Source organism: Eupeodes corollae, chromosome 2 (assembly GCF_945859685.1).
Source record: "Eupeodes corollae chromosome 2, idEupCoro1.1, whole genome shotgun sequence".
In the NCBI taxonomy this organism is placed as follows: Eukaryota; Metazoa; Arthropoda; class Insecta; order Diptera; family Syrphidae; genus Eupeodes; species Eupeodes corollae.
In genome coordinates, this window is record NC_079148.1 from 32,534,508 (window position 1) to 32,550,936 (window position 16,429).

The 16,429-nt window shown below is 33.1% G+C and overlaps 1 protein-coding gene across 2 annotated transcripts in view; it reads left to right on the top strand.

The window, feature by feature from the left end:
• Window positions 1–2,612: 2,612 nt before the first annotated feature.
• LOC129944719 (protein bric-a-brac 1) overlaps window positions 2,613–16,429 on the top strand; it is a 69,280-nt gene continuing 55,463 nt past the window's right edge. Inside the window, exon 1 of one of the 2 annotated variants that reach the window (XM_056054356.1) lies at window positions 2,613–3,272. The gene's annotated coding sequence lies outside the window, so the exon portion shown is untranslated. The remainder of the gene's footprint in view (window positions 3,273–16,429) is intronic. The other variant, XM_056054355.1, reaches the window with a different exon arrangement.

The following is a 16,429-nucleotide window of genomic DNA, read 5'->3' on the forward strand; positions in this document are numbered from 1 at the left end:
GCAAAAATTAAAAATATCAACGTGAAAAATTTGTTTTGGCAGCAGCCATCATCTGTTTCGTTGGCATTTAATTGAGCGCCATCATCTGTTTCGTTGGCGTTTAATTGAGCGCTGAATATTTTGAAAGGTTTGTAAGTTTTTACTCAATCTTTAAATTGCTTCTAGTTTTGGACATGTTTCATTGAAAACGTGTGTCGCTTGTTTCGGACAAAACCGATAGCTTTCGATAACTGGGTTTTGTGTGAAAAGCCTATTAGGCAGTGTTACCGATTTAAACAATTTTTATTAGCTGCGTTTTACTATCGCCATTAATGCACAAAGGTCATCCTACGAAAATAAAACGACGTAGATTCAAGACATATAACGTTCATACATCTATGTCTCTCATTTTTTTTAATGTTTGTTTGCTTTTAATAATTGTCTGCCTCTTTTTTTCAACTTCAGCTTACACCGATTTATCATTTAAAACTCAAAATAGCCATCGACCTGTCATAATGTAAACTAACTAATTTAATGCATTGGTTTCGAAAAAATATGTTTTGGAAAGGCTGTGACGCGTGATCTTTTAAATTGGTTTGGAAACTTTTCATAGTTAGTATTGTTAATTGTCGTTATTTCATTTGATTCTTTATGATGTTTTTAGAAACCTTTAATTAACTAATTTACTGCTTTGGTTTTCGAAAACATAAGTTTTGGAAAAATACGCAAATTTTCAGTTCTAAAAACTTCAAAATGTCTTGCATTTTTTTTCTAATTTCAAAAAGTAATATCTCAAAAACATAACGTGATGGAGTATTAATGTTATTAGATTTAAATTAAAGCTCTCAAAACGCATCAGAAAATTGTGATTTGAAAAAAGCCTTGTAGACTACTGTAATTCAGTGTATTTTTTTTTATTTATGAACCCAAAAAGTGAAATAAGTAAAAGCACATCAGGAAAAATTTCATTTAAATTGTGTTTAAATTGAAAAAATAAACAGTTTCTTCCCTTCGCGTTTTTTGAAGCTAAGCAACTTATTTCAACGTTAGACATTTTTAATTTTACATACAAGCCTATTCTGCTATTTCTCGGGGGAATTTAACTTGAATTTTCACTAATCATTATTCTGCTATTCATTCGAAGTGATTCTGTGTATGTCGGTTACGTTGGTAATATTGCGCGGTATTCTTCTATTCACGTGAAAGGTTTCATTTTATACAATTCAGATCCGCATATAAAATGCAGCAAATTTTTCATTTGATGCCTGGTTTGTTAGTTTTTGTAAGCAAAATGTAAGTGAAAACTAATTTATTGCTAAATTTAGAATATTTGTTTTATAAATAAAAGAATATTAACATTTTTAGCGCAAGGAAGACACTTTTTAACATTTCTCCGAAGCTCTATGTTTAAGGATTCTCTTATTCCTTTGCTTACAATTGGAATAAAAAGTCAAATACTACACATTTCCACAAATTACACAAATTATTTTGTTTAGATGGATGGATAAAACCTAATTTTTGTATGAATCAAAACAATTTATCCAACATTCCCAAGATTTTTACATGAACATCTGTTTATTTGAATGTCAAATGGGTTTGGGATAATGTAGTTCGCCTGATAGATAGCAGAATACAAAGGCAGTGTAAAAGAGAATCGAATAGGTGAATCGAATATACGATCCACGTGAATAGCAGAATGGGGCTGATATATTGCCTTTTCAGTGATCATTGCAAAGGGATTTCAAATATTCCTTCCTCTTTTTCAACAACGCGAAATACCATTTAACAACATTCGCCGCGTCTTTGCATTCCTCAACGAGAATAAATAATTTTGACGCTCCTTTTACCAGAAAAAAAGATGAAGGGAATAATTTCTATGGAAGAGCGTCTCAGTCTCGGTCTCATTGGAATATGGAATTACAAAATAAAAAAAATAACCCCAAACCAAGACAACTCACGACACACGACAAAACCATACCAACTCACTTGCTGGTCACTGAAGAAGAGATTGAGTGTTTCTTAAGAAACTTGTATATGCTTTATCGTTTTATTTTTTCCTTAGGACCGAAATGGAGGATGTTTGGTTAATATCCTCCTGAAATTTGTTGTTCCCCCCCCCCCCTTGCTTCAAGCTTAGCACCAAAAAATATGTTTCATGTCGGGATTATTGTAGATTGTATTATGGAAGAAATATGTGCCTACGCAATGCATAAAGCGGAAGTGAAGTAGCACATGCAGGTTATCACTGGATAACCTTTATGTGTTATTGTTCGTAATAAAACGCAGCTCATATTCCTTAAATCTCTTTTTGTGCTGATTTAAAAGTGTACAACAGTGTAAGTCTACCATAAGTCTTCAAAGTTTTGATTTTCTTTTTCCAAACACAATTGCATACAAAATTCCATACGTTTTTATTTTACCAATGTAACATCAACCTTAGAAGGAAATTTCTCTTTTAGAAGCACCATTTTCCACGAAATCAAAACCAAAGAAAAACAAAAAAATCCTTCTCTTTAACGATTTGGATATTCTCTTTTTCCTAGTGGTATACATGGATGAGGGCGGGAGGTACATTTCAAAAGGGATATATAAATGGAATATTTCTCGAAAGAGAAATAACAGTTTTCGGAAAATTTGCAACTAACACACTTGCAATTCATAAATGTGTATCTAACAGCAACAAAAATTTGTACTGTCAATGTATTGAGTACCGTAATAATCTTTTTTTGAAAAAGAAACAGGAAAAATTAAAAAAAAACAACAACCCATGTTTCAAAAAAGTGTTCCCACTCTGATTGGGCTTAGTGGTGTTGAATGTTGATGAAAGTTATTGAGAAAGGGGTGGAGTGGAGTGTGGACGTGGAGAAGAAATAAATTATTGACGTTTTTCATAAAATTCAAAAAATCCTATTTCTACTACCAGACCAGCTGCTCTGATAGACTAGTGGCAAAGGCAAGTGGCGGTTGAGTTTCGTTTCGGTGTCGGTGGCGGTGGCCAGTGTTGAGTTTTCATTCGTAGAGATAAGTTGTTGTGCCCGTTACGGTCGCTATAATTTTCACTCATAATTTAATTTTTGTTTTGAGTAGAAACAAAAAAAAAAAAAAACAATTTTTGAAAAATTATTAAAAACATTAACTTTTTTTTGAATGTTTTATGTTTTCAATGTGAAGTTAACAGAATAGACTTTATGTGATAAATAAAAATAAAGAAAATTACCATACGGAATAAACCTGGTTACACGGAAAAATATATTTTTTTGCTAAACACAACAATTAACAATAATTTTAAAGCCGTAAGTATTTGAAGTACTTGAGTTTTTAATTTATGAATAGTTCCTAGTTCCCAGAAACTAGACAAATATCGGGTTATTAATTTGGCATTGAATTGTTTAAATTTAAAAAAAGAATATTTAAGCGGGGATATTTTTGTGTGAAGTTGTGGAATTGGTAAACAAAAACAACCACCTTGCGTGCGATGTGATTTGTTTTTGTTGCTGTTTTGTTTCGGCAATCGCAATGGGAAAGTATGGAAGGGGTAGGGGGGTTAAGTTCGACTGTAAGGGGGCTATGGTATCGGTATGGGGTTGTGTTCTATTCGGTTCGGACGGATGGATCGGTCTTTTGGTATCGGTTCGGCGGTTGGTTATTCGGTTGTTTGGTTGTTTGGTTGATGGATGGCTGGGTGCTGCTGCTCTGGGGCTGGCTCTGAGGCTGGGGCTGGAGAAAAGTTAGTTGAAAATAATTGCGTTGCGGGTGAAGCAAAAAGGGGGCCAAGTTATTCTGATTGCTTTTTTTTGTGAGTGTCGTTTATAGATACACTCATTTATTTCGTCAGAGCGATGCGAAATAGGCAACAAAAACAAAAGATGAATAATCAAAAATCTAGTCAAGCAGTATTGCCATACGCACTAGATACAAAAAAAGTATTTGAATAGGTTTCATTTTTTTTAAGCTCCCTGACCTAGGTACGCAAATAAGGCATAATTATCATAATTTGTGAAAAAAATTAAAAACTTTTTTTAGATATTTTTTAAAATAAGTTCCTGTGTGCAAAAACAAGACATAGGTAGGTATAAGTATACACAGTTAAGTATAAATTAGAAAACCGGAAGTGTACCTATCACATTTTCAAAATTATTAATAGTCTCAAAAGATATAGGTACCTGTGTATGTAGGTAACTATTTAAGAATTTTTCTGAAGGGTTCTTCAAAAGTTTCAATTGCCTATACCTAGGTACGTATGTAGGTATTAAAGTTCGGTAAATTTAACATAGATAGAGATCTGTGCTTATTAATTCCTTAGATACATACACCTCCGTGTATGTAAATATGAATGTAAGAAGTTTGCAATTACTTCCTAACTTTACTTAGATTCTGTAAATTCAAAAACTCTTAATTTTTAAATAACTACACACATTCATACATATGGAGGTATTTAATTACTTTGTCACCAATAGGTTTTCTGCGAGTACGAATTGTTCTTGAATTCTGCACATAATTATAGTTGAGGTAGGTAAGTGCATACATAAATTCGTTCTACCACAGGCGTTTGTAGACATTTTTACATGGAGAAAAGGGATAGTTACCTACATAATATAGGCAATCTAATTTTAAATCAAAAAGAGGCTCTTTCGATCCACAGAGATAACATTCGTGCGAGTAACAGTTTTTTGTAAGATTAACAAAATTTGAAGTCAATATCTTTCTTTGTTCTAGGAACAAACTTTTTTTTACGTCAATTTTCACACAAAATTAGGTACTAAACGTTTAAAAAATATTTTGAATAAAATAAAATAAGTTCAATTTCAATATCTACCTGTTTTTGTTCCCGAGATACTTGAGTCGAAAACATTCTTTTTATCAATTTTAGTATAATTTTTTGAAAGTTTCTACTTCCTAATCGCCGATTGCAATTTTCTAAAAAAAAATTGTCATAGGTATGTTAACAAAGAATTATATGAATATTTAAGCAATAAGTCCTCTTACCAATTTTGTGAAGTACTTTTTTGTGGATTTTTTTTTATTAAAAGACTATTGATTGGATTTTTCTAAAAATCATTTTATTTTTTACAAAATAAAATTAGTTTGAAGCTTATATCTTAAATTATTGCTGTCTAGATATTTGAGTCAGAAATCAATTTATTAAGAACTTTTAAGACGGATCTTATTAACTTCCCATAGGAAGTTATTGTAATGGGTCCAATTTGTCAATTTTAAAATTTTGACATTTCTCGACGTTTCAAAGTCCCTAGAGTCGAAATAAAAGATTTTTAGAAAGATGTTTGTTCGTGCGTGTGTACGTACGTTCGTAGGTCCGTACGTGCGTACGTTCGCGACGTTTTTTTCGTCGTCCATAGCTCAAGAACCAGAAGAGATATCGATTTCAAATAAATTTTGTTATACAAATAATAAGACAGAAAGATGCACAAAGGGGTCTCAAGAAAATTGCCTGGGTGGTTTTTTTTTACCATAGCAGTTTGAAAAAAGGTGAAAATTTTGGTTAACCCTAAATATCTTACGAACCAAAAACGCTAGAGACTTGAATTAAATTTTATATAATATATTGTAACGTGATTTCAAAGAGGTATATTTTTTGAAAAAAATCCATTTAACGGTTTTTTTTATAAATCAAAAAAACTGCAAAAAAGATTGGTCACCTTCAAAATTTTACGAATAAAATATGATTTCATCTCCAAAACAATTATGTACAAAGAAGAATAACGTTTTTGACATCTGATAATATTTTGAGAAAAATCGAATTGACAGTTTTTTTTACAAAAAATACAAAAATTAAAAAAAAAAATTATAAAAGTTAGTAAAAATTGATTTTCGACTCAAATATCTTTTAAAAAATTGTAGATATGGGCTTTAAACTACTTTTATCTTTCAAAAAATATTGTTGTTAACATTCAGTAAAATTTTGAAAAAAATCGAATTGACAGTTTTTGTACAAAAAATTAAATACCTAAAAAAAATAACAAATGTTAGTAAAAATTGTTTTTCGACTCAAATATCTTTTCAAAAATTTTAAATATTGGCTTCAAACTAATTTTATCTTATAAGAAATATTGTTTTTAACATTCGATAGAATTTTGAAAAAAATCGAATTGATAGTTTTTTTTACAAAAAATAAAACTAAAAAAAAAACAATACTAAAACTTGGTAAAAATTTACTTTCGACTCAAATAGATTTTAAAAAAATTAAAAATATTTGCTTCAAACTTATTTTATTTCACGGAAAATATTGTTTTCGATATTCAGTAATTTTTATATAAAAATCCAAGTCCGTTTTTTCATAAAAAATAAAATCTACAAAAAACAGTACGCAAATTTAGTAAAAATTAGACAAACTTTTAAGCAAGACAAATCGACAGACGGGATGGGAAGTTATCAGTGTGAGTCGCATCCCAGCCTCTTTTTTATTTTTAAATGTCAAAAACGTTATGTTTTAGGTGTACAATTCTTTTGGGGGTAATTTTATTTTTTAATGGCAAAATATTTAAGGTGATAAATATTCTTTTCAGCTTTTTTTTGATTACTACAAACATTTTGTTTTGGACTGCTTACCAATCAAGTCACAACATTATAAAATTGAAGATGCTAGTAGAATGTGTTGGTCCAACCAAAATTGTCAATTTCTGCATCTTTTTGTGTTAAATATAAATATATAGTTGTGTTCATAAAAATAGCAGTGCTGGTCACATTTTATTAGATTGTCAATTATTTAAAGGACGAAAATTCTTAAAAATAAATTAACATGTTACTTTTATCTAACGGTCATCCGTGTTCATATTAGAGACTTTTAGTTTGAAGTTATACTCTACTTTTCCCGGTGAACACCTATTATTTCAAACTCTCTGGATATAGAGTGTTCATATAAATAGCAGTAGTTTTGATTTTATAATTAAAAAGTGTTAAAAATTCAATTTTTTTTTTATTTTTCGGTAAACAAGTATTTTACTATATAAAGTTTTAAGTATTTGTAACATACTAGCTTATAAAAAATTAATAAATATTAGCTTAAAAATAAACAATGGGACGGTCAAGACACTGCACCAAAAAAAATCGAAATCTTATTCGAAAACTGCGTTTGGAGGGAAAAACCTAGCAAAATATTCAAGACATCCTAGGCTGCTCAGCAAAAATGGTCAGTAACGCCTTTAAATGGGCCGCGAGTCCCAAAAAGGATGACTGGTGAAAGATTTGACAGAAAAACAGAACCCTTCTATAGGCTCTAGCAAAATACAAAATTTACTTCAACTGTCTGTTAGAGCTGTCACAATACGAAGACGTCTTTTATAAGCGAAGTTACCCTCCATTCTCGACGAAAAGGCATGTGGTAAAGAGAATTGAGTTTGTTAAAGCGCATAGAGATTGGGCAAAAGAGAAATGGAGGAATGTTTTGTGGAGCGGTGAAAGCAAAGTCGTTCTTTTTGGGTCAAAGGGTCGTCGAGAATATGTGAGAAGACCCTAAAATGCACCATACGGTATACCATAAAAACATTGAAGCATGGTGGAGGTAAAATTATGATATGGGCTTGTTTTTCATATTACGGGGTCGGGCCTATTAATCCCATCGGGGGTATAAGAGATGCAACCAAGTATGTGAACATTTTCGAGGAGGTTATGTTACCCTATGCTGAAGAGGAAATTACGTTGGTTTGGGTATACCAACAACACAATGACCCAAAGCATACGTCAAAAAAGGCAAAATCATGGATTGCGCTGAAGGAGTTATCCGTTATGGAGTGGCCCCCTCAATCCCCCGACCTTAACCCCATCGCAAAATTGTGGGGACATGTTAAGAACGCAGTTCATAAAGCAAAACAATAGAATTCGAAAAAATTGTGGGAAGCAGTGCGTGATTGGTATAACGCAATACCAGTCGAGAGGTGTCAAGTTTTAGTGGACTCGATGCCACGTAGATGCGAAGCATCATAAAAAACAATGGTTATGCAACAAAGAACTAATTGTAAGCTAACATTATTTGTATACTTTCATATAACTTATTACAGCTTTTCTTACTTCTTACGTAATAGATCTAGTACTTTGTCATGCACTGCTATTTTTATGAACAGCCATATATTTAAAAAAAAGCTAACGGTAAAAAATCGATAATACTTATTTTCTGTTATTATAAATAAAATATTTAAGTTAGTTATTAGAAGTTTAATGAAATATATTATAACGTTGATATTGAAAGCCTTTTTGTTTTATTTGGAGACCACTGCTATTTTTATGAACACAACTGTATGTTCTTGAGATATCGCCGACAAAAAAGGTATCCCGAACGAACGGGAATAAAAATATACTGATACGTGCGTACACACATAAATAAAAATCTCCTTAAGAACCTTTGACTTAGATTCTCCGGATTCTGAGACGTTGAGAAATGTCAAAATGTCGGACCCATTACAATTACTTTGTATGGAAAGTAAAAAATCGATATCTTAACCCTTAAAGACTACCCAAGGTGCTGCATCAACCTGTATATTATTTGATTGATAATATTTGTGGAAACCCTCAAATTAAATTGTGTACTAAATTTGTCAAATAGAAGTTTTTATAAAAGTTTTCTGATATTCTATTTAATAAAATAACAAGGTGCCGTAGCACCCAGGGTAGGAAATGTCCACTCCAAATATGGGTAGTGTTCTAGGGTTAAGAATCAAGATATCGAGAGATATAGTTTAAAACAATAGTGAGCATTTGTGAACAAAATTAATTAAATTTAAATAAACTAAACATTATTTTTATTCTCAAATATCAAGAGAACGAATATCTAGCACAATTCGCATGAATTTAAAAAACCCACACACACTTTGAAAAATTTTATAGAAAAATTACATCGCTTGTCTCACAAAATTTGAAATACTACTAAATTGCTTATCTTACCGAATATCTCGACCAAAATCAGTTTAAACTTAAATTTTTGATTGCATATGTTTCAAAGTTTTTTTTTATTGACAATTTGGCTTATTTACAAAAATTTCATTATCAAATTTCAAAGGAAACTAATGGCATCCTAATTTCGGTTTTAATTTTAAATTCAATTAATTTTGAAGAGCTAGTGTATTGATCAAATATGTAGTTACAAATTAATTGTATCATTTTGAACATATTCCAAAAACGTCCCTAAAAGCTCCATGGTTTAAAAAATCAAAAAATTAAATTTAAACATTTTTTTTGTTTTAAACTTAGCTTAACTGTGGAAAAAAATGTTACCCTAGGTCATTAACCAGTTCTTTTACATAATTTGTATGAAATTCAACATTTTTGTAAAGTATTCAAATTTTCTATACCTATTTATATCAGGTATTATTTGAAATGCATTTAGAATGGATTCAGTAATGTCGAAAATCTGTCTTAGTACAACCTTTTTTTTTGCTCTGTATGAACAAAATAATTCTGCAGAACGCACAATTTTAAGTATAGTCACTAAATTTTTATTAAACAAATGGCGCCCAACGTCTAAGCTTTTGTGGTCTTATTTTCCGTTTCTTAAGGAATTTTAGGAATTGTAAGCCTGTCGACGGTTTCGTGGAATCTCGCAGCTACTGCGGTTAGTTTTTGTTAAGGCGTTTTATTAGGAATTGCTGCAGGATGACTGACCGTCGTAAGTCTGCACCAGGAAGGTCTTGGACGTACCTAGGTGTATCGCGACGATGGTACAGGAATTTGCAGCAACTGTTAACGCTTTTGTCTTGTTCTTCCTTATACCTTTTATAGATTCCCTCACCGCTACATGTCTTTACTGACAGACTAAAATTGCTGGAGTGGGGTTTTAAATAATGTTTTTGTTAGTGGTTCTATTAGTTTTTCTCGTTTAGTACGTCCGGTAGGGAGTTAGTACGTCCGTCGTCTTGTTAAACAGTGATATCATAAGTAAGATCACATATCATTACCTACCTGAAGCACCCCGTATGTTTTTGGAAACCAGAAATTAACTTTTCATTTCTAAGTGAAGAAATCACTCAAATCTTTTTGTTTCAATTATTAGCTTTAATATATATTTTTCATTGATTTTTTTTGTTTGTACATTGGTAAGGTTGAGTTTCGGGGGCAAGTCCCCCCATTCCGACGAGCTAACTTCCGAGTATCGCAAACAGACCCCCGAAACTTGACATTCCAACCTACCCTTTCTTAAATCTTCCTATCACTTCTTCCTACCACATCCTACCTCCTCCTCTCCTCTTTCCACGCAACAAATGACACAAAATATTACTTACTTAAGGTGGCGCTACAGTCCTTTGTGAACTAGGGCCTAACCCAACAAACTTCTCCATCTAGCTCAGTCCCTAGCTAGATGTCTCCAGTTTTGCATTCCAAGTTGGGTAAGGTCACCTTCCACTTGTGCGAGCTACCTGATCCGCGGTCTTCCTCTTCTGCGCTGTCCTGTAGGTGTGGATTCGAAGACTTTCCAGGCCGGAGTATTGGTTTCCATGCGCTCTACGTGACCCAGCCTTCTTAGTCGTTGGACTTTTACCTTTCTGGCTAAGTCTACGTCGCTCTACAGCCCGTACAGCTCCCCTTCGATGCATACGGGAACGTAGATCACAGCAGGGGATGATAAGGGTCTTATATAGCAGCACTTAGGTCCCTCGAGAGAGGACTTTACCACTCAATTGCTTTCAGCGGTTAGCAAGAGTTATTCTGGGTTTGATCTCAGCGCTGGTGTTATTTTCTGCGTTTACAGCGGAGCCTAGGTAGACGAAGTCCTTGACTACCTCAAAGTTACGTCTGTCGATGGTGACGTTTTGACCAAGACGTCGGTGGTGTATATCCTTTCTCGACGACAGCATGTACTTTGTTTTCCCCTTATTAACCGTTAAACCCATTTTTGCCGACTCTGCCTCAATACTCACAAAAGCCCCATTGACATCACCCTGAGTTCTTCTAATTATGTCAATGTCATCAGCATATGCCAGTGGTTGGACAGACTTTTGATAGATAGTGCCTCTAGTGTTGACGTGTGAGCTCTGCACTATTCTTTCAAGCACAATGTTAAAAAAATCACATGACAGCGCATCACCTTGTCTTAAACCTTTTTTGACATCGAAAGGTTCTGTTAAGTTGTTTCCAACCTTTATGGAGCAGCGTGAATTCTCCTTAGTCATCCCGCACAAACGGACGAGTTTGGCAAAAACTAGATATGGCTCATATGCGGCCTTGAAATCGATGAAAAGATGGTGAGTGTCGATTTGGTGTTCTTGGGTTTTTTCCAGGATCTGCGTAATGTGAATATTTGATAAACTGTGGACTTTCCTGGTCTAAAACCACACTGATAAGGACCTATCAGGTTGTTGACGATGTGCTTTAGACATTAACATATTACGGCAGAGAAGATTTTATAGGCGATGTTAAGTAGACTGACTCCTCTATAGTTGGTGCAGTTTAGAGGGTCTCCTTTTTTCAGGTTCGGGCAAACAATACTGAGGTTCCATTCATCGGGCATGTACTTCCGACCATATCTTACAGATAAGTTGGTGCATGCTCCTAACCAACTTATCTCCAGCTGCTTTAAAGAGCTCGGCATTAAAGCCATCCGCTCTAGCGGCTTTTATAGACTTCAGCTTAGACATGGCCGGGATTGTTGGCTTTCGTCGTCTATGTTGCATGGATCATCCTGCCTGACAGCGGAATTCAGTTCGTCATCGCCGTTATATAGTCTACAGAAGTGTTCCTTCCATATCCACATCATTGACTGCGGTTTCGCTATGATGTTTCCACTTTCGTCTTTGAAGCCTTCGGTTCTAGGTGAATTTCGTTTCACCTGTTCATAAAACTTTTGAACTTCATTCCTGCTTTTAAACCTCTCAACATCTTCGACCGCACGCTTCTTATGCCCTCTATTTTTCCTTCTGAGAAGTCGGCGTTCCTCTCGCCTCTTCTGCTCATAGAGCTTATGAGCAACTCTCGTCCTTTCATTCAGCGCCGCTTTGCGTGCCTGTTGTTTGGCTGCATTTGCCTGCCGACATTCCTCGTCAAACCAGGGGTTCCTTGTTGGTGGCTGTTTGAAACCCAGCACATCAGAGGCGGCTTCTCTGATTGCATCTTGGCAATGTTGCCACCGAGTCAATGTAAACTCCTCGGAAAGTTCGTACATCCGACGATCGCAATATGGTCAATCTGGTTGACGTTAGATTGATCTGGAGAAGTCCAAGTTCCTTTGTGGATTTTGAGGTGTGGAAAACACAAAATAATAACTCTTGGAATATATTTCTTTTTTTCCATGAGATTTCTGTTTCTGTTTTTTTAGAAAACCACTGGTTTTCTAACTTCTGAGATAAAGACAAATCTCAAACTCTCAATGCAAGAACATACGACCCAGCATTACAATTTATTATCTTTTAACAGGCTCATGAATCACTAACCTTATTAAAGCCATTCAATTTGAAACTGAAACACTCTGTATATATTATATATTTCGAGCGTGTTAAAAAGATATTTCAGCTTCTCTCTGATGAACCCATCGGTCATACACCTGGACAAAACGCATTGAACTAAAAGTCACAAAGTATGTACATATATTTTCCCTCAATGTTTGATTTTGTTAAATGTTATTTTATTTGTTAATCAGTTAATTGATCTTAATACTTTGCAATAATGACAAAAATATCAACATATCTATTAATATCTATTGTTTATATTGAATACCTGTTAACTACATAACCCAAGTCATTGGTGTGCCTTGCTTTGTACATACTTAACTATCGAAACTGCTGCAAGAGATATAATGTGGTGTAAACTTGAACTTCGACAACTTAAGCAGCAATCTTGTATCTATAGTTATCTATCTATCTGCCAACTAATTATGCACAATAATTTAATTCTCTTTCAATAAAGCCAAAGTATCTTATGCTTAAAATACCTGTAATAGATTCCAAATATGAATCTTTTTGCAATGTTGATGTATAGATACGAAGTTCTAGAGTTGAAAAATATGATACCTACCTTTTTTTTTTCTTACCTGTCTACATCGAATTTATTTTTGGCTTAATGCATCTTAAAAAGAATAAAACCGCAGGTATGAAGTTTGTGTGTGTATGTGTACCTATAAAGCAGCTTACTTTTGGGTCTTCTCTTTAAAATGCATGTCAGTTCAAACCTATCCCAACAAAACAGACATTGGGATCATCGTTCTTATTTTGGAACTCAAGGCCAAGGCACTTAATGTACGTTCGGAGTTGAATCAAATCTTGTTCTTCTTGTGTGCGTTCTCTTATCTTGAACTTATTTCGTATGAAAAAGTGTTATTTCGTTTTTTTTCTTAACGGTAATTCATCTATAACTAATCCTATAATAAGTTCATCTGGCAATACTAGGAAGTTTTTTAATCATAAAAACCAACAAAAAACCCTCATTTGGTTTTTTCTTATAAATAAATATTTCCATGAATTGAAAATATGACTATCTCTAGTAATAATTTACAAAAATAAAAAAATTAAAAAAATAAACCAAACAACAAAAAAAAAGAAAAGAAACAAGTTGCACGAAGGGGAAATAATACAAAACAACGACGACTACGACGAAAAATAACCGCAAAAAATCAACGTTACAAAGAAAATAAGTTTTTCTTTGTGGGGGCTAACTTTAACTAAAGGGGACAAAAGTGGTGAAGTGAGAGAAGATAATTACTTTCGAACGATATAAGCAAGTTTTTATTTATTTATTTTTCTTTTGTTTTTTAAATATATGTATATTTCAAGTTGGTTTAATTCAATATTCGTTTTTTTTTTTTTTTAAGTGGCTCCTAAAGTACAACAGCTTTTTTGTTTTTAATTTTTAAATTGAAGGCTTTCAGTTGTTGCTGATTATAAATTCATATGCATGCATGCATGTGAAGGGGAAATAGAACAACAAAATTTCCCGGCTTCTTACGCTTTGCACATTACCTACCTTATTCCTAAACCTATCTAAAGAAGAGACGAAATTGTAAAGTTTATTCTTTTTATTATCTTGCGCTTAGTTCTAAAATAGTTCTTTTTAAATCCGTAGATACACATTCTTTTTTATTTTTTTTTTATTATTTTTGCCTCACTTATCTTACGAAAAAATTCTGTTTTTTTTCTTTTCGAGAAAAATCGATAAGTGTTTTTGTTTTGTTGTTTTATATTTTTTATCCCCGAGAATTTTTTCGTCGTGGATGTACTATGTAACAGTGCGGATTGTTGGGTTAGATTCATTTAAAAAATATATATTTTAATGATGTAATAATGTTTAACGGTTTTCAAAATAATAACCTTCGGTAGAAAATTCCTATCTTATCTATAATTTATTAAGAATATCAATTTTAGATACTTTTTCAATAATTTGCTGTACGCTTTAAAATTTTTTATTTTTGTATTTAGTAATATATAATTCATTTATTTAAAAAAAGAAAACACTTTTAAAGCAAAAATAAATTAATAAAAATATTTTTCAACATTTTGTATTCTTCAAATATTTCTCGAAATTTTTTTTACGACGTATGTCGTTGTTAGAGGTTAGGTAGAAATGGCGATCTCAAGGCAACCTAGCCTGAGATCCAATTAGCGCTGTAGTGCGCCGTTTTGATATTGTTAGAGGTTACTCTTGTCAGAAACCGCAAACCTTTTGACAAAAAATTATATGGAGTTAATATTTTATTAACTTCCCATAGGATGTTATTGTACAGCTGTGTTCAAAATAATAGGAGTGCTTTTACAAAATTTGCTCAAGTGTTTTTTTACCATGTGTATACTGGTAATCAGCCAATTTCTCTACCGGTAAGTATAACGGGAAATTAAAGATGATAAAACAATGAACTGGTTTGCAATTCATAACCGTTTACATTTGTAACCAGAGAAACGAGTGAAAATGACGATCGTCGTATTGTTCGCTACAGCCGAAAGGATCCTTTTGCGTCCTCTAAGATGATCCAGGAGGATCTAGGACGGGCCGTAAGTAGCGTAACAATAAGAAGGCGATTGTTGGAACACAATCTTTCCGCTCGCAGTCCACGAAAAGTGTCGATGCTTACAAAAAAACATGTAGCTGCTCATTTGAAATTTGCAAGAAGCCATGCTAATTGGCCTGCAGAGAAATGGCGAAACATTTTGTGGACTGACGAGACCAAAATTGTTTTATTCGGTGGAACTGGCTCTAGGCAATACGTCCGACGTCCAGAAAATTCCGAGTTTAAGCATCGGTACACCATTAAAACGGTAAAGCATGGAGGTGCTAAAGTGATGGCATGGGGCAATTTCTCATATGCTGGTGTTGGCCCCATACATCAAATCATTGGCAAGATGGACCAGCTCGTTTATGTGGATATAATGTCCAGTGTGATGCTGCCTTATGCGAGTTGGAATATGCCGGTTAAATGGGTATTTCAACAAGACAACGACCCGAAACACACCAGTAAGTCTGCCAAGGAATGGTTTCGGGTCAATGGGGTTGAGGTCATGGACTGGCCAGCTCAGTCGCCTGACCTCAATCCCATAGAAAATTTATGGGCAGATGTGAAAAAGGGTGTTTCTCGAAGAAGACCCTTGAATTCGAGGCAGTTGTGGGACGCATTCGAGGAAACATGGAACCAAATTCCAGTTGAGCGTTGTCAGGCCCTTGTGAACTCTATGCCACGCAGATGTGCAGAAATTATAAAAACCAAAGGATTTTCCACAAAATACTGACAAAAAAATCTTAATATTGAATATTTTTTTTAGTTTTTTATACTTAATTTTGTTTACTCCTATTATTTTGTTGTGGCTTTATTTTGATAAAATTCATGTTTTTACTACCTTATTTGTTTTAAACAAAGTAGTCTTTAAGCATAATAATAAAAGACTGGATTACTTTTTTTTTACAAAAAAAAAATAAATTTAAAAAAATTATACAACTTTTGAGTCACGATTTAATCTAAAAAGAACACTCCTATTTTTTTGAACACAACTGTAATCGTACCGATTTGTCGAATTGAAAATGTTGACATTTCTCGAAGTATCAAGGTCCCTAGTCCCTACAGTCTAAATAAAAGATTTTAGAGAGATATCTATGCGTGCGTGTCTTAAACATCCAAACAACGTTTTTTTATAAATCAAGAAAACAGAATTGTCACCTGGTATTTTTGACATCTTGTAAAATTTTGAGAAAAATCCAATTGACAGTTGTCTTCCAAAAAATAAAAACGTAAAGAAAAGCATTTTTAATTTCATTTCATAGAGAATATTGTTTTCGACATTCAGTAAATTTGTTATAAAAATCCAACAGTCAGTTTTTTATAAAAAAATAAAATCTACAAAAGATAGTACGCAAATGCTACTAAAATGGTTAAAAATTGGTTTTCAACTAACAATCTCTTTGACAAAAATAGATTTTGAAATTAAACTGTTTCATCATATGCAAAATATTGTTGATAATTTTAAATGTTGTTAGAATAATTCAACTGACATGTTTTTTAACAAAACAGGAAAACCTTCAAACTTTTTAA